This window comes from Saccopteryx bilineata, chromosome 4, assembly GCF_036850765.1.
Source record: "Saccopteryx bilineata isolate mSacBil1 chromosome 4, mSacBil1_pri_phased_curated, whole genome shotgun sequence".
NCBI classification, from domain to species: Eukaryota; Metazoa; Chordata; class Mammalia; order Chiroptera; family Emballonuridae; genus Saccopteryx; species Saccopteryx bilineata.
In genome coordinates, this window is record NC_089493.1 from 279,511,700 (window position 1) to 279,530,974 (window position 19,275).

The window sequence follows — 19,275 nt, forward strand, 5'->3', positions numbered from 1 at the left end:
AGGTAAAGCACCTCCATAGTGAATCAGAGTGAAATCTCTGGGAAATTCAACACCATTCAAATCAGCTTTTAGTAGCTGAGACAATAGGTAGGACTCTACATATATCCCTGGGACATTACTGTCCTAAGTAATTGTGTAATCTTCCCAGGTGAAAGCAAAGAGGTATTCTTTCTCTCTCTTTATAGGAATGCTGAAAAAAGGCACCACATAAATCTATTACTGAAAGATATTGGCAGTCCACAGGAATAGCTGATAGCCAGTATCTGCGGCCACCATCACAGCCGCCTGGCCAGTGCAGGTTCAGGTTTGATTCAGATCGATCGTAAGGAAACAACTGAGCCAAAAACTGGTGGTCCATTTTCCTTTATTCTAGACTCGTACTCGGCAAGCAAGTAAAAACACACACTGGGCTCCCAAACTCACTCATTCAGCGCTCACAAAGCCACTGACTCATCCGAGTTTTCCTAGAATCAAAGGCTTTCACCTCACCAGTCTTATTCACCTCTGCTCCCCATCTCCTCCTCCACGAACTGGCTTCTCCTTCCCCCATTCTGCCATTTTGGCTGCCTCCTCCATGTGGCTTCCCTGCCCTGCTCCAGCCTGGGCTCCTCCTCCCTACAAGAATGTGGCCACTCCCCCCAAATGGCCTCCTAGCTCAACCTTTTAAAGTTTTTTGGCGCAAAAGCCCTCCCCAACACACATTAGCATATCAACACCCCTTCCCAAGCAAAAAATCAATTAATATTATCACCTAGGCAACACCCATTCACGTGGGCAGCACCATCTTCAACAAAGTGAGCAAAACATATCTTTTCTGCCGGACAATAGGTTATGTGGATTTTTAAGGTGACAAATCGTCCTCCTTTAGGGAGGACAGTCCTTCTTTTGTAAGTTCTGTCCTCTCTCAATAAGTATCCTCCTACATGTCCTCCTTTTTGATATTGGAAGATTAATCTGTAAATGTCCATATTCGATCGATGCAGAATCGATCCATTGTGTGTGATGTGACGTATTTGTATCTAAATGAGTACTTTTTTCTTATAATTATTATTAAAATTAATAGGCATGTAAGCATAATTACAATATAAAATGTTACAAATGTTTTTATTATGCATTTATCATATTATAGTATATTATTGTTGCAATGAATAAAATGTTTCTTTCATTTACGATATTGTTTTCTTCAATTTATTTTTGTCCTCCTTTTCATTGTAAAAAAGTTGGTCACCTTAGGATTTTGGAACCAAGGGATATTTGGGCATAACTATTTATAGCTATGAGATTCTGTGCAAATCTCCATCCTTTCCCGTTGAGTTTCCCATTGGAAGGATAGGAGAATTACACGGGCTTGTATATGAAATTATAAGCCCCCTTTTAAAAGTAATCTTGTTTAATGGGCTCAATTCCAGCTAGTGCGTAAGTATCAGTGGCTGGAAAAGGCCTGACACTGCATTGGAACGCCTAGTAACAAATGTTCAGTCAGTTCCTCTTGTGGAAGTGCCTTTAAAATCATTATTTTCCCAATTGGTTCAGTATCTGATTTATTTACTTCTAAATACATTTTACCTGAGCCTGACCAGGCAGTGGCGCAGTGGATAGAGCCTCAGACTGGAATGCAGAGGACCCATTTTCGAGACCCGAAGGTTGCCAGCTTGAGCACGGGCTCATCTGGTTTGAGCAAGGCTAACCAGCTTGAGCCCAAGGTCGTTGGCTCGAGCAACAGGTCACTCACTCTGCTGTAGCCCCCCCCTCCCCCCGGTCAAGGCACATATGAGAAAGCAATCAATGAACAACTAAGGAGCCGCAAGAAAGAATTAATGTTTCTCATCTGTCTTCCTTCCTGTCTGTCCTTCCCTATCTGTCCCTCTCTCTGTCTCTGCCACACACATAAATACATAAATAAATTTTACCCTGATGGAAAAAGTATACTTGGGCATCATTAGTTTCAAGAAAATCTCACCATAGCAGGTGAATGGGGGCAGATATGATTAGCAAAAATATACATTGCCCCTTAACATTCCCTAGTTGGAAGGAAGGGGACAGGCTTTGATTTTAAAACAGTCATTAGTTGATTAGATTTTCCTACCATTTGCACAGCTTTACTCCAAGGGAGGAGGCAATTTAGGTGCGGTTAAGAACATATAAAGTAGCACCAGTATCTACATTACTAATTTCCCCCTTTTTAATGCTAATTTTAATTTCTCCTGAACTGTTAGAAGGGGAAACGTCATTTCATAGTCCTTGGGGCAACCATATGCTTGCTTCTGTTTTTCTCCTTCTAAATCCCATTTCAGTTTCCTATAATTCTGCTTAAGGTGACCTGGCTTTCTACCAAAAAAAAAAAAAAAAAAAAAAAAAGACTTCTCTATAAGAGTTTCCCAGCAACTCCTATTTATTAATTCTGTTACCTGTGCTCCCAGAAAGCAGGAGGTATATTAATTGAAATAGGTCAGAATAGCCAGGATGACATGTTCTAAAATTTAAACCCCTGTGTGAATCCATCAGGGTCCTGGATAACAGCAGGAGATCTTCAGGTAGATTCCTTAATTCTGTTCTAGTCCAAGGAACGTATACAATTGCTGGTTCCTGTCTGCCTGAGACCAGCTTTTCTCCAAAGGGAGCTGCTAAAATTCCCGAGTTACCTTTGTCTGAATTCCTGTTCTCATTCCGCCCTAGGCCAGTGGGGAGTGGTAGTGGAGGAGATGGGGAGGAGGGAGAGGCTTGGAAGACGGGAGGGCGAGGGCAGGTCCCGACAAGGAAGCTCAGAAAGCAGAGGATGTAGTAGAAGAGCTGTAGAAGGGTAGGAAGGGGGGTTTGCATTTATTAGCTTTCAAAAGCATTCTTTAGTTCAGAGACAATCTCTAAAATTTCTTAATAACATTTTTTCTAAAAAGGGATTTATGGTGCTTTCCCCATTCCTCACCCCCAGGTGTGTTTATCTTTTTCTGAATCTCCCTTTATTCTGCTTTTGTAACTTATTTCCTAAAGCCCATTTCTTCTACCTCTGTGACTTTCTAAATAAACTATTTAGAGTTTGGAAAAAAAAAAAGGAATTTATCTGTGCTCCTCCTGGAAGCTTCTAATTTCCAAATCAAGATAATGCTTCCTTCCCAATTCAGTTTAATTTTAAATCCAGCATTTTCTAATTTTGCATACAAAAATTAAGTTAGGCATCAAAAGCACCATACTTTGGTCATCTTAAAGTTGGTGTCATTTCTAATTAAATCTTCATATTTCTGTAAGTACTTGCAAGTAAAGCTTCCTATTAATTATATAACTTCAAGAATATTAATGGGAGTTGGGAGCTCGCTGTTTCCAGCCTTGGAGGCACAATTTCCCATGCTAATTTTAGTTTTATTTTAAGATCTGTAGAGTCTGAACAAATTTCTAGGGGTAATGTGTTGAAGGGTGCTGCTTGTGAGTTGAGCTCCAAGGGGCTGTCACCTCACAAGTCATCTCAAACCCTCTTATTGCAGAAGTGACCCTGATGCAGGATAAGACACTCAGACAACTTAATTAATGGAGGAGGAGAATTTATTAGTAGCCGGCAGAGCACATGAAGATAGTAGCACCAAAGCATGAGCTCCCTTAATTAGATTTCCTCACAGGTTATACACCTTTACAATATCTAAGCAATGGGCATGTGATTCCCTTGTTTAAGATTTCCCAGGACTCAAGGAGAAGGGAGGGAGAGTTTTGGTGGGGTCAGCAAGGAGGAAGGGGTTTCCAGATCACTGGTTGTAGCTACATACAGATCCTGCTTCTCTTGCTTTGTGTTGCAAGCAGCTCTTAGCAACCATTTAGAGAACTACGTAGTTAATTTCTAACTGGCTGACTCAGTTATCCCTGCTGGCTCCTTTCCCTTGTATTCCCCTCTCAAAGCAGAAGAGAGGCTTGCTCCCTACTCGCTCTTACATGCCTCCGTTTCTCTCCGTGGCTATTGAATACAACCATGAGGACTCTGAGCACTACGTAACCAACCTTTATGTGAGTGTTCTGAGACAGGTCAATTATTTAATAACAGATGAGCTGGAATTCCCAGTGGATCTCCTGCATGTCGTGAGGTACATCCTCTGACATCTCCAGAGAGATTCTTACTTGCCTAAGAATACCCGAGACTTGAGCTGGAAGGACACAGGGCCCCTTATCTTCACAGTCAAATTAGTTCAAACTCTCATTTATCGAGCAAAAGGTTTTGTTCAGACACACAAAGTAATTCCAATTGAAAAGTTCAAGTTAAAAACTAGCCACTCATTTTTCCTCCTGTTCTGCCTTAGCCTGGTATTAGTCAAGTAAGTTAGTAAATATGATCTATATGTTAGCTCTCTTATAGTTTGTATTGGGTGTGGGGGACAGGCTGTAACCAGGCTGGGTCATTATAGCCTAAGGCTTAGTTGTTTTTTTTTGTTTTTTAAATTATTTTTATTTATTTATTCATTTTAGAGAAGAGAGAGAGAGAGGGGTGGGGGGAGGAGCAGGAAGCATCAACTCCCATATATGCCTTGACCAAGCAGCATAGAGTTTCGAACTCGTGACCTCAGAGTTCCAGGTCAACGCTTGATCCACTGTGCCACCACAGGTCAGGCCATAAGGCTTAGTTTTAAGACTATGTTTTTCCCCACTCCCTTGACTGATTGTATGATGTGGGGTGGTGCACTCTCATGAGGAATTCCATTATGCCTCAGATAAGTGACTTTGTCTCAGAGACTTCTTTGTTTGTATATTGGATTAAAGGTTTTGATTTCTACACCAGTGGTAATCAACCTGGTCCCTACCGCCCACTAGTGGGCATTCCAGCTTTCATGGTGGGCAGTAGCAGAGCAACCAAAATATAAATAAAAAGATAGATTTAACTATAGTAAGTTGTTTTATAAAGATTTTATTTTATTTTTTATTTTTTTACAGAGGCAGAGAGAGAATCAGAGAGAGGGACAGACAGACAGGAACGGAGAGAGATGAGAAGCATCAATCATTAGTTTTTCATTGCGCATTGCAACACCTTAGTTGTTCATTGATTGCTTTCTCATATGTGCCTTGACCATGGGCCTTCAGCAGACCAAGTAACCCCTTGCTGGAGCCAGCGACCTTGGGTCCAAGCTGGTGAGTCTTGCTCAAACCAGATGAGCCTGCACTCAAGCTGGTGACCTCAGGTCTCAAACCTGGGTCCTTCCGCACCCCAGTCCGATGCTTTATCCACTGCGCCATTGCCTGGTCAGGTTATAAAGATTTTATTCTGCCAAACTTAGCAAAAATCTGACATAAAGTACTTGGTAAATAATTATTATTATATGCTTTAACTTGCTGTAACTCTGCTTTATAAATTTTATAAAGTAAAGTTACTTCCCTACTTTATAAATCACCATTACTGTGGAACCGGTGGGCGGTTAGAAAATTTTACTACTAACAGAGATACAAAAGTGGGCGGTAGGTATAAAAAGGTTGACTACCCCTGTTCTACACTATAAAGTGGGGCAGACTGGGAGCTTGCTCTCGGTTCCTGAGATTAGCATTAGAGGAGAGAGCAGATAAAGTGGAGGAGAGGAGAAACAGCCAAGATGGCAGAATGCTGAAGGAGTAGCCAGTTTGTGCAGAGTTTGTGCAGAGAGAAGGAGATGGGGAACAGAAGTGAATAAGGCTAGTGAGCTAGAAACCTTTGATTCTAGGAAACTCACATAAGTCAGTAGCTTTGTGAGTACTGAATGAGTGGATTTTGGAGCCCAGTGTGTGTTTTTTACTTACCCCCCGGGTACAAACTAGGATTAAAGGTAATGGCTCACCAGTTCTTGGCTCCGTTGTTTCATAACCGTCTGTCTGAATCTAATGCGAACCTGCATGGGCCAGGCGGCTGTGATGGTGGCCCTGGCTACGGGCTTTACACCTGGGTTCTCTCAACCCTTAACTTTTAGGTCTACCTCAAGGATTTAAAAAACAAAAACCAAAAAACACAAAAAAAATCCCTGCTCAAATAATATCAGGGCCTCTTACCTTCAAACAGAGAGGCCTGGAATCCTAAGCAAAACACCCAATTCACAAGGAGCTGGTGGGCACAGTGGGCCCCTGTTGGTACCAACAATGGGTCTGAGTTGGCAAAGTGGTTCTGGGTGCGCTTCTTTGGAATCCTACCATACTACACCACGTAAATGTCAATGCCAGAAAACCCAAACCGCCTGACCAGGTGGTGGCGCAGTGGATAGAGCATCAGACTGGGATGCGGAGGACCCAGGTTCGAGACCCCGAGGTCGCCAGCTTGAGCGCGGGCTCATCTGGTTTGGGCAAAAAAGCTCACCAGCTTGGACCCAAGGTCACTGGCTTGAGCAAGGGGTCACTCAGTCTGCTGAAGGCCCGCAGTCAAGGCACATATGAGAAAGCAATCAATGAACAACTAAGGTGTTGCAAGGAAAAACTGATGATTGCCTGACCTGTGGTGGCGCAGTGGATAAAGCATCAACCTGGAAATGCTGAGGTGGCCGGTTTGAAACCCTGGGCCTGCCTGGTCAAGGCACATATGGGAGTTGATGCTTCCAGCTCCCCCTCTTCTCTGTCTCTCTCTCCTGTCTCTCCCTCTCTCTCTCTCTCTCCTCTCTAAAAATAAATAAATAAAATAAAAAAATTTAAAAAAAAAAAAAAAAAAAAAAAGAAAAACTGATGATTGATGCTTCTCATCTCTCTCCATTCCTGTCTGTCTGTTCCTATCTATCCCTCTCTCTGACTTTCTCTCTGTCCCTGTAAATAAATAAATAAATAAATAAATAAAAAATTAAAAAAAAGAAAGAAAGCCCAAACCTGTAAAATTTTTATAAGTTAATTTGAGCCAAACTGATGACATATGCCAGAAAGCAAAATCTCACTGAACTGAGAAAATGCTCCATAAAATGGCAGTTTTCCCACTTAGTTTATATATCAGAATCAAAGGGGGAGACCGTGAAATCCATTGGGGATAGATTAGTGAGGCTGGAGAAAGCAAAGCAGGGAAATCCTTGGTGTTGAAGAAAAAGTAAAATGAATAAGACCCATAGTTCTTTCACCTTGGTAATAACAGAGGGGGCTCTGTGGTCTGCGCTCTGGTGCAGTGGTTGTGCTTTGATATTCCAAAGGCTTGTTATCCGGTATGTTATGCAGATGCAAATAACAAACCAAGCTAAAACAAAACAAACCCCAACAGACAGGTGCAGTTTACCGTATTTTTTGCACTATAAGATGCACTTTTCCCCCCAAAAAAAGTAGAGGGGAAAATGCCCGTGCATCTTATGGAGCAAAAAATACGGTATTTTATTAAATATTTTAACACACCACTGGGTTGAGAATATTTTTTTTCTTATTTTCCTCCTTAAAACCCTAGGTGTGTCTTATGGTCAGGGGCGTCTTATGGAGCGAAAAATACAGCAGGTGAAGAATGGCCTTTGTTAGGGGAAAATGCCACCCTAAGATGACTACCATCATGAACTGCTTTTGTGATGAAGTATTAATTTCAGACCATCTCAGCTGGTTACGTTAGGTCTCCGAGTTTGTAAGGCTCGCACGCAGGCTTCCCCTGAGTTTGTCATGTTCAGATTGTGGCCTCTTTTTCTGGCCTGGGCCAGTTCACCCCTCCTTAGGCAACCTGCTGGTCCCCCGCTGCTGGGAGGTCACCATATTGATGCTGAACTTAATGCGGACACCCGACTGGCATAGCGCACTACAGCCCAGAAGTCCTGGGCTCAAGTGATCCCTGCCTCAGCCTCCTGGTAGCGGGGACTATAGGTGCAGGCCACCGTGCCCGGCTGGGGCCCCTTTTTCATCCACATGGATATGAAGGAGTTATTTGGGGGGAGGAGGGTGAGAGGTGATGTAAATATTCTGGAATTAGAGAGTGGTAATGGATACACAACCTTGTGACTGCTAAAAACCACCGAATTATACACATTAAAGGGGTGAATTTTATGGTATGTGAATTTTATGCTATACTTCAATTCTTTAATAAAGGCTAGTTTTAAAAAAAGCACTGCAAATAATATTTTGGTTTCTTAATAAAAAAAAAGGATTATTTTCCAAAAAGAAAGATAGAAAAGAAAGGAAAAGAAAAAGAAAGAAAGAAGAAAAAAGCCTGACTAGGCGGTGGCGCAGTGGATAGAGTGTCGGACTGGGATGTGGAGGACCCAGGTTCAAGACCCCGAGGTTGCCAGCTTGAGCGTGGGCTCATCTGGTTTGAGCAAGGCTCACCAGTTTGAACCCAAGGTCGCTGGCTCCAGCAAGGGGTCACTCAGTCTGCTGTAGCCCCCCAGTCAAGGCACATATGAGAAATTAATCAATGAACAACTAAGGAGACGCAACAAAGAATTGATGTTTCTCATCTGTCTCCCTTCCTGTCTGTCTGTCCCTATCTGTCCCTCTCTCTGACTCTCTCTGTCTCTGCCACAAAAAAAGAACAAAAGAAAAAAGATAGACACAAAGAAAAGAAAAGAGAAGAACGCAAGAAATGACAAAGAAAAAGAAATCTCTTTGGGTTTCTGCTGACTTCTTCAGTTCCTCATGCACCACCCAGCCAATCTTTGGTTGGCTGCCACCCAATCAGATGTGCCTTTCAATCTGGAGGTTGGCAGATAAATGAGAAAGGAGCCCCAAGAAGAATCCTACATGGATCTGGGCGTCCCACACTCCATGGCTCGCTCTACCCAGTCAACGGCCTCCCTTCCTGTTTACCATTGGGAAAAAGAACAAAACGCACTTGTTTTTTCTTTTTTCGCCAAAAATTTATGTAAGCCAAACTTTGCAAACAATGGTTTCCTTAGCGACCTCTGACCCATTCTCTTGAAATACAAATTTCTCTCCAATAACAGGACTGTCCTGCGAATGTAAAAGGAGTCACATGCTGAACCTGACAAGCTCAAGGGAGGCCTGCATGGTGGCCTTGCAGGCTCGAGAGACTAAAGCAACCCCGTGGGATCATCTGAAATGAAAACTTCCTAAATAGAAGCAGTTCATGGTGGGTAGTCCTGTCCTGAGGAGGTACTTTTCTCTAACAGAGGGCAATGCTTACCTTAATCGAACCTGTCTGTTGTCTTTTGTATTCACAATAAATAATGTGCCTAATAACATGCCTTTGAAATGTAAGGTAATGTTTTCCTGCCCACCCCAACAGGCATCCCACCAGAGCAGAATACAACAAACCTCCTCATTGTTATGATCATCTTAATTAACTGTTGACTATCTTATACATTTTTTTTTTTTTAGAGACAGAAAGAATCAGAGAGAGGGATAGACAGGGACAGACAGACAGGAACAGAGAGATGAGAAGCATCAATCATTAGTTTTTCATTGCGTGTTGCAACACCTTAGTTGTTCATTGATTGCTTTTTCATATGTGCCTTGACCACGGGCCTTCAGCAGACCGAGTAACCCCTTGCTCGAGCCAGAGACCTTGGGTCCAAGCTGGTGAGCTTTTGCTCAACCAGATGAGCCCGTGCTCAAGCTAGAGACCTCGGAGTCTCGAACCTGGGTCCTCCACATTCCAGTCCGACACTCTATCCACTGCGCCACCGCCTGGTCAGGCCATTTTTACTTTTTATCCAATCCCAGAGAGTTCCCCCTTTTGCTTTCTCCCGCCTGCCTAAGTATCACCAATCAATGTCTTTCTTTTTTCTTCTTTTTTCAAGCGAGAGGAGGACAGATAGTGAGGAAGACACCCACATGCGCCCCGACCAGGATCCCCCCAGCAACCCCATCTGGGGATGATGTTCAAGTACTGAGATATTTTTATTTTTTTAAAGATTTTATTTATTCATTTTAGAGAGGAGAGAGAGAAGGGAAGGAGCAGGAAGCATCAACTCGCACATGTGCCTTGACCAGGCAAGCCCAGGCGACCTCAGTGTTCCAGGTCAATGTTTTACTCACTGCGCCACCACAGGCCAGGCTGTACCGAACTATTCTTAGGACCTGAAGCTCTGTGCACCACCAATGGAGTTATTCTCAGTGCCTGGGGCCATGCTCAAACCAATAGGGCTGACACTATCCACTGAGCCACAGGCTGCAGGAGAGGAGGAAGGAGAGAAGCAGATAGTCACTTCTCCTGTGTGCCCTGCCTGGTAATCAAATCTGGGACGTCCATATGCAGGGCTGACACTATCCACTGAGCCACCGGCCAGGGCCTATCACCAATCAATTTCATGTAACTCCCTTACGTCTTCCCCTTTGGTTCTAATGTATAAAATCAGTGGTAAAACCACCATTTTCTGGAGCATTTTCTCAATCTGTTGAGACTTTGCTTCCTGGCAATTGTCAACAGCTTGGCTCAAATAAACTCATAAAATTTCTTACAGGTTTAGACATTTCTTACGTTAATAGTCCTTTCCCAGCCAAAAAAACCCCAACTCATTTTGAGCCTGTGGTGGGACAGTGGATAAAGCATTGGCCTGGAAGGCTGAGGCCAGTGGTTCGAAACCCCAGGCTGGCCTGGTCAAGGCACACGTGACAAACAACTACTATGAGCTGATGCTTCCTACTCCTCCCCAGCCCCTCTTTTCTTTTGTTCTTTCTCTTTCTTTCCTCACCCTGAAATATCAATAAGTGAAATCTTTTTTAAAAGAGGTTCATTTTGAAATCTCACTTATGAAAGAAGAGTTTAGATTTTCCCAAACATTGGCCGTGGGCAAAGCCTTCACAGGAATGTAGGGTGGTCTTCCAGGTTTTCCTTTGAAGCCTGTGACAGATGACCAGGTCAGGCATCCGTACTCAGGGACCTGTGGCTCTAGAGAAAGAGCCCGCCTCTGTCCCTGTCCCCTGCCAGCCCGGCAGCTGAGAGCAGCAGAGACCGCAGCAAGCCCTCTCATTTTATCAGCCTTAGTCAGGCAGGGTTAGAAAAGATGTGAATCGACTGACCCAAAGGGTAGGGCGACCAGATTTATCTGCGTGCCGCGGACCAGCTGCCTGCCTTGAGCTCACTGGGCCGGGCTTCACGGGCTGCAGACTATACAGTCAGGGCCCACACTCGGAAGAGCCCCTCTCTTGCCTGAATGCTCTGCTGTCACCATCATGAATCTTAATCATTTAAGAATGAGGGGTCCTACGTTTTCATTCAATACTGGGCTGTCCACAAGTTATGTAGCTAGTCCTGCTTGACACAGGTTCTCGGGCAATTAGAGAGGTCAATTTCCATAAAACAAGGGCCTGGCCAGCCATGGAGCCTGTCCAAATAGATTGTTCTAGTCCCTAGGTCTAGAATAACCATCTCAGAGCCACTTCCTAATGGAGCCTTCAACAGCTTGGGAACACGCCCCCCACTATTGTAACGATTGGCAGCCCGCCTCAGCAAGAGCAGGTCCATTTCATATGACTGTGGAATTAATAGTAACAAAGAGGGGCCAGCGCCAGAGGGCTGGGACCTGTTGATGGCATTCTGCGCTAAAAATTCCTGGGACACATAGCAACTCATCTATCCTTTATTTTCTTCCTTTTTTATGGAAATATTTAGGATGACACTGGTTAAGAGAATTATACAGGCCTGGTCAGGTGTACAATTCCACAACGCATCATCTGTACCCTGTATTGTGAGTTCAGCCCCACGAATCACGTCCCCTTCCATCATCGCCAGTCTGTCTTTACAGTGTCCCTAAAAGTGGCCTGTCCGGAGCACAGTAAGACCCTGCGGGGCTTTCCGTCTCTGTGGGAGCGCCTCCTGCAGAAGAACAAAGGGGGCCCCCGGAGGGCCTGCTACCCCCTGTCCCAGCCCGGTCGCCCTGGGCCCTGGCCCAGGCTAACTGGGGACAGCCATTCCCAGCTGTGCTCTGGGATCTGAAAGGCCCGTCCTTTCCTGAGAAGCCTCTTTTGGGGTTTCAGGAAGGAAGTGGAGACAGAGAGAGGAAACCGCAAACACTTAAAACCCCAACAGGAGTACCACCTCTGGGTCATGCTCCCTCCTGGAGGTGGGGGAGGGCAGGGGGCTCCTCCTGCTCCCTTTCTCCCTGCAGCCACCCTGGGGTGGGGGGGCGTGCTGCTCTCCCGTCTCACTAATGACACCACAGCAGCGCGGGCGAGATGAGGGTCAGTGACAGACCGCCAGCCAAGCCTGGCCGTGGACACAGGGGTCTCTTTGACCTGGAGGCCTCAGGGCAGGCAACGGTGTCCCCCGGGGCTGAGTTCACTCTGCTGACAGAGGGTTTCTCTGGTAAGGACAGGGTTGGGGCCACAGCCCAGGCAGAGCCTCTGGCCTCTGGCCCTGGGAACATTCTCTTACAGAGAAACCCAATGAGGAAGAGAAAATAGGGCAGGCAACTTCTGTGTTTCTAAAAATAACTTTGTAAAGGATGGAAGGACCCAAGTGCTGTGCTTGTTGTTTTCTTTGTTTTTCTTTTTTATTTACAATAAGCGCAGCGCTACAAAATCATCATCATCGAAGAGTTCGAGTCCTCAGCGCAGAGAAAACATAAATGTTGGCTGTTTCCTTTTCCTGCCCGAGTCTCAAAGTCTGCCTCCAGAGCTTTGAGTTCCGACGGTTAACTGGAAAGCCGGAATGACTCCCCACTCTCTGCTGTGCCTGTCACCCAGCCCTTTGCCCTCGCCAGGGAGGCTGTTGATAGGCCCTGTCCTCGCTGCCCTGGACTGAGCTGGCGACACCTGAGGGACCCTCGGGGGCAGCCGTGAGCTCTTTGCCTCTTTTGCCACTGTGGTGACCACCCTAGACGCTGATTACAGCCCGTGAAACCTCTGGGAACATTTAAGACCCAGGCCCTGCAGAAAGGATTACGGCCACCGAGAAGAAGAGACATGTTTTTCCAATTAGTTACAAGCCACCCATGTTGGAACTTTTGCAAAACTGGCTGCTTGCGCTCACACTACCCAAGATTCCTCCTTCTCTCTTTCTCCATTAATAAGTTCACGAGGTTTTCAAGCAAGTTGGGTACCAAAGCCCATAACCATAGAATAAACAGGATGCTTATGGCAAACTGCCTCCACCAGAATGCTAATGCCAAGGGTCTCATCTTCCATGAGCTGTGCAAGAAGGGAGTAGTACATGGAAATTAACTTCACCTCACCGGACACTCCCTACCTTGGGCTCATTTACACACAGCAACCAGTGCAATCATATTTATGTTGCAATTGGATATACATTTTACTACATGCATACCTTTTTTTTTTTAAGATTTTTTTTTTTCCTCACTGACATTTCTTTCCCACGCCAAGTCTGGTCCACCCTGCCAAAGTGGGGAGACCGAGAGCCCAGTACAGTGAGCTCATGCTCCTTAAGGAGTCCCGTCATGAGCCAGAAAGGAGGAGAATGCGGGGAAGGCCAGGGAAACGCCGTTCTCACGCCTGTGAAGAGAAAGCTGGGCCCCCAGCCGCAGGGAAGGCAGATAAGCATCACTCCGCCAGACTGCATCCTCACGCGAGCTGAACAAGCTCATCCTTATTCCCATTTGCCGAAGAGGAAACAGAGGCTCACGGAGGCTGAGCCCCCAGCCACGCACGGCCCGAGTGGCGATGGGGCTGGGATTGGAAACCATGCTGTCCGGCTCTAGAGCCTGCTCTCCTCCCCACGCTGTTGGCTCCGCCTCGTCCCGGGGGAGGACACAACTCTAAGGCGCCCCCTCCAAGGTTCCCACCCGGGTGTATGTGCACCTTCTCCATCCAACACGAATTTGCTGTGAAGGGAATTTGGAGACGTAATTAAAATCCCAAGTCAGCGGACCTGAAGGTGGATGGGCCGGACCTTACCATCTGAGCCCTTGAAGTCCCGGCCTGGGGGACAGGTGAAGGAATCAGAGGTTGGAAGCACAAGAATTTGACACCAATGCTGTGTGAAGATGGAGGGGGATCCACAGCAAGGAATGAGGGTGGCCTCTGAGAGCCATGAGCGGTCCCCAATGTACAGCCAGCGAGGGAGTGGGGCCCTCAGCCTTGCAATTGCAATGAACCGAATTCTGCCAATGACCTGAGGGAGATTGGAAATGGAATGGTCTCTTCCCACGGCCCCCTAGAAAGAGCTCGGCCAGTCAGCACCTGGATTTCGGCCCCGCAAGGCCTTGAGCAGAGCACCCAACCCCGCCACATCAGAGAAATCGCAGATACCTGGAGTTGGGTGTTTTGTAGACTGTCCCTCAATTAGGATCTGTCTGATGTATTTCTCACGAGTACATGTGCAGATGGGGGTGGTACAGGTTTGGGGGAGGTGGGTCACAGAGGTCAAGAGCCACTCTCATCATGTCATACGAAGGGCATCTACTATCATATCAGTGTGACTAACCACTGTTGATGTTGAACTGGGTCACCAGACTGAAGGGTGTTTGTCAGGAGTCTCCCCTATAAAGTGACGCTCCTCCCGATGCCTTTCCACAGTGTCCTCCCCGTAGGGAAGTCACCACGCCCAGCCCGTGCTCCAGGAGCCAGGGGCATCCGGTATCTGTCTTTACTAAATCAGGCAGCCCTAACCGCGGGTCAGGTACTCAATAGCTACACAAGGCTGGTGGCTACCAGTTTGGACAGGGCAACCATTTTCTAAAACAGCAATTTTCAACCAGTGTGCCATGAGAGTTTTTAAAAAACATGCAATGCCTGACTGTTTAGTCAGGGACACTGATCTCTTTGCCCTTAGATTGTGAAACAAACAAACAAAAAATGACACCAGCCAACACAACAATAGCCCTTGGTGTGAATGCCCTGTCTTGACTTATAAATATATATATGTCATATAATAGAGTTGCATGTTATTGGTCATGTTGCATAAAAAGGTTGTGTCTGACTGGTTAATTCTTGGTACCAGAAATCCTTACATACAAGGATAAGCACTTCATTTTTTTTTAAGTCACTTTGGAGCAAAAAAGGTAAGTAATTACTATTATTTTTTAAAAATCAATCAAAATTATACCTATTCTTTTTGATAGGTTGACCAAAAAAAAAAAAAAAAGTATTTTTTTGGTGTGCTACAGAATTTTACTAATTAGTTTACGTGTGCCATGAGATGGAAAAGGTTGAAAATCACTGTTCTAAAACATCAAGTAAAAACAGTCTACCCAAACATAGGACATTCAGGTACCAGCCACACTCCTGTTCTCTAAGGTTTTCCTGGAGGTGAACCCACTTTACAGAAAAGGAAACCTGGTGTCACTTACCCTGTGTTGCCCTTCACAGCAGCCCGGCACCGAGGAGGGTCGAGGACATCCCAGAACAGCCGGCGGGTGGCCTAGCCCAGTTCCTTTGAGCTTTTTCCATCCTCTGTTCCTCATCTTCAGGGAAGCTGGGCCCCCTTGGTCCTGGTCCTAAGCACCCCTGAGTTCTTCATTTGTCCTTCCTCTGGCCGACGCCCAGCTCCTCTGGACTCCAGGGTCCCTGTGGGAAGAGGCAAAGGGCTCAACGGTCAACCAGCGCTGGGGCAGCTCTGACTCCTGACCAGTTGCTGTTGGGCCAGGAAACTAGAGATATGTGAGTGCTACACCTGGTAGGTTTTAAGAATCACCTGGAGAGCTTTTTAAACACAGGTTTTCCTGAAAGGGTTCTAATTAAAGACAGGGTTGCCACGAGGTTAAAGGCATCCCAGCCCAGGCTGCTAATGAGCCACGCCCGAAGGTCCTGAGGCCCACGCCAGGATGCCCGCGCTCCGTGGTTCTCTGGGAACCCTCTGCGCCCAGGACCGCACCGCTGTGCACTGAGGACCCGAGTCTGACTTCCTGGCTAAAACAGGCGCTAACTATGTAATGCAAACTCTGGCTCCGTCGGCTCTTCCCTCATCTCAAGGGATGCAGACTGAGGTGCCAACGTCCAGTCTGAGAAACTCCTTTCCTTTTCGGGTTTGCCCGGGAGGAAGGGAAACTTAGTAATTTGGTATTTCTGGGTACTAGAGCCTCATTGCCTCTTCTTCTTCTTCCATACATGTCTCTGGTCCCCTGGACGGCGGGCAGAACTAGACTGCATCCTCTCTGGGTTGCTACCATTGTATTTTGGTGACAGATGAACTAATTTGAGTTTCATAGGTTCACAGATGGATTAGACCCAAAGCTCCCTCCACCAGATATAGGTGGTTTAGTTGATGAGATCTGGGCCTGTGGAGATGATGAGACTTTGGACTTTGAGTTGATGCTGTACGTGCAATGAGAACTTTGGGTACCGTGAGACAGGGTGAATGCATTTTGCGTCTGGGATGGACCTGCACCTGTAGAGGCCAAAGGGCAGCCTTGGATAGGTAGAATGCCTCCCCCACAAAGATGTCCACATCCTAATCCCTGGAACCTACGAATATGTTACCTTATGTGGCAAATAGGACCTTGTAGATGTGGTTAGATAGATTAAGGGTCTTGAGCTGGGGAGATTATCTGGGGAGCCTAAGCTAGTCATGAGTCCTTAAAAGCAGAGACCAGGCTGTAAGCACCAGAGATGAGGTGGTGAGGGAGGCCAGAGAGAGGGAAGCAGTGTTTCCCAGGGAGCAGCCATGTGCCTTTTGTTCACTGTGTGTCCCCAGGAAATCCAGTGGATGCTAAGGAAGTGCTTGGTGACAGAAAGACCAATGAACTGGACATTTTTTGAGCACCTAAAATTGCCTGGATTCCAGTTAACAGCCATGTGGACAAGCCACTCCACCTCCCTGCTTCCAAATCATTCCTTCATGACAGGTGACAGACACAGGCTCTGAGAGGGGAAGCGACTCTCCGGAGGTCACCCAGTTAATAAACAGTAGAGCTGGAGCTCAAAACAGGACCATTGGAACCCAGCCAGTTGTCTAATCCCATGCCAGCCCCCACCTCCTCCCCTGGAGAGGGCTTGACCACAATGGCAACACCCCTGGGCGGTGGACAGTTGTGAAGTTGATGGCCCCGTTTTGTTCCGTTGCTTCCTTTGTGGTCACAGCTGTCACCCCATTTCGGACGGCAGGGGCCAGCAGGGGGTGCTAGCCCCTAAATGTAAAGACTGTGAGCTCCCACTAGAGGACTATGAAGGCTGAGGAAGCAAGACTGCTGATACAATCCTCCTAGGAAAGAGGGCTGGAGAGAGCAGCCCTGTTGGAGAATAACACAGGGCCGACTGTGCTACCCGACATTCTGAACATAAAAAAGACCGTGTGCACCTAGAGTAGGTCTGGTCTGAGGAGTTTCTCCGTAAGCACCATAAAAGCCCTGGCTAGCTCCCCGACAATATGGGACCCCCGCTGGCCTGAGATCTGTCTCTGCCACAGCCTGTTGGCCAGGTACTCTTGGGCAAAGGACTTCTCCCATCCCCTGAGCTGCGGTTTTCACAGCCACAGAAGCAGTGACACAGTAAAATGAAGTAACACAGGGGAAAGCGTCTAGCAGTTCCTGGAACATAACTCTTGGTTGAATTTGCTTTCTTTATCAAGAGGGTTAATAATTCTTGTAGGACTGTCTTAGGAAAACAGCTGTGTTAGGCTTGCTCGCGTGCACTTTGCACGATTAGTGCGTGAGCACATGGCAGCACCACGCGTGCATAGCCTACGTGAGGCTATGGGTGCTTGCGCTCAGGACTGATTGCGGATTGCTGCCCACCACTGACTGGGGCCCTTTTGCTGTTTGTATGCCTGCTGCCGTGAGGGGCGGTTTCCCCTGCCTGTGTGCTTGCCCACCTTCGTGAGACTCTATTAAACAGGAATGGCCAATGCTTTCTGGTTCTGCAGCTTTTCTACCAGCTGCCCAGATCCAGTGTGAACGTGCCTGGACTCGGCCACCAGCATTACAGACTAGAATTCTTTTTCTCCGACTCAGCTGTCTCTCTCCTTTTCCTCCAGACTGTTCTGTCTTTACCAGTCGCCCTTATTTGTACTTCAGAACACTCATTCTAGCAAGCACCCTCAGCCTGGTTACAAAATGCCTCAGGGGCTTGATTTAAATTTTTACTTGTTGATTTGTTTTGGTTTTTTGTTTTTAGAGAGAAAGAGAGAGAGAAACATTAATTTGTTGGTCCACTTATTTATGCATTCATTGGTTAGTTCTTATATATGCCCTGACTGATGGGGTATCAAACCTGCGACCTTGGCATAACAGGATGACGTCCTAACCTACTAAGCTACCCAGCCAGAGCCAAGGTGCTTGATTTAAAAGGTACACTTTGGTGACACAATGGATAAAGCATTGACCTAGAATGCCAAGGTTACTGGTTTGAAACCCCTGGCTTGCCCAGTCAAGGCACATACAAGATTAACAACTACTATAAGTTGATGCTTCCTGCTCCTTCCCCCTTTTCTCTCTCTAAAAATCAATAAGTAACATCTTAAAAAAAAAAAAAGGTACACTTAGGCACGACCTGTAAGGGCTCCTTTCATTTGAAAACTGTTGTATGCCACCTGACTTGCGTAGTGGATAGAGCATCCACCTGGGATGCAGAGGACCCAAATTCGAAAGATGAGTGCAGGCTCATCAGATTGAGTGCAGGGTCACAAGCTTGAGCGTGGGATCATCAACATGATCCCATGGTCGCTGGTTGGAGCCCAAGGTGGCTGGCTTAAGCAAGGGGTCATTGGCTTGGTTTGAGCACCCTGGCAAGGCACATCTGAGAAGCAATCAGTGAACAATTAAAGTGCTGCAACTACGAATTGATGCTTCTCATCTCTTTCCTCCCTCTCTCTCTCCCTTCCTGTCTCTCTTGCTAAAAATAACCAACAACAGCCTGACCAGGCAGTGGCGCGGTGGATAGAGCCTCGGACTGGGATGCCAAGGACCCAGGTTCGAGACCCCGAGGTCACCAGCTTGAACGTGGGCTCATGTGGTTTGAGCAAAAGCTCACCAACTTGGACCCAAGGTTGCTGGCTCGAGCAAGGGGTTACTCGGTCTGCTGAAGGCCCACGGTCAAGGCACATATGAGAAAGTAATCAATGAACAACTAAGGTGTCACAATGCGCAACAAAAAACTAATGATTGATGCTTCTCATTCTCTCTCTGTTCCTGTCTGTCTGTCCCTGTCTATCCCTCTCTCTGACTCTCTCTGTCTCTGTTAAAACAAAAAACAAAAAAACCCCAACAACAAACAACAAAAAACCTGTTGTGTGCCAAGTGTAAATTCAAGAACATGTGCCTTTGCCTAGTTCCTCTGTCTTCCTACCTAAAAACCAACCATTCACTGAACCCTCAACTCACTGCCTATATATGTTACACAAGGCCCAATGCTGGGTGGAGACAGAAATAAACACACAGTCACATCACTGGAGACCCCTCCGATGCAGAGAGTGTGCCTATCAACAGGGATCCACACCGAGAAGGGGGCCCTAATTCGATGTCCATGAACCTACCGGGTACCACCCTCTGGACAAATTATCTCCATTTCACTGACTGACCTCCAAGCCTAAGCACAGACAGGAAAGGTCAG

The 19,275-nt window shown here is 46.5% G+C and overlaps 1 non-coding gene across 1 annotated transcript; it reads left to right on the plus strand.

Moving 5' to 3' along the window:
* The first annotated feature begins 16,881 nt into the window (after positions 1-16,881).
* Positions 16,882-17,001, plus strand: LOC136336663 (small Cajal body-specific RNA 4). Its single transcript, XR_010731498.1, has one exon. It is a non-coding gene; the product is annotated as a small Cajal body-specific RNA 4 (non-coding RNA).
* Positions 17,002-19,275: the final 2,274 nt, after the last annotated feature.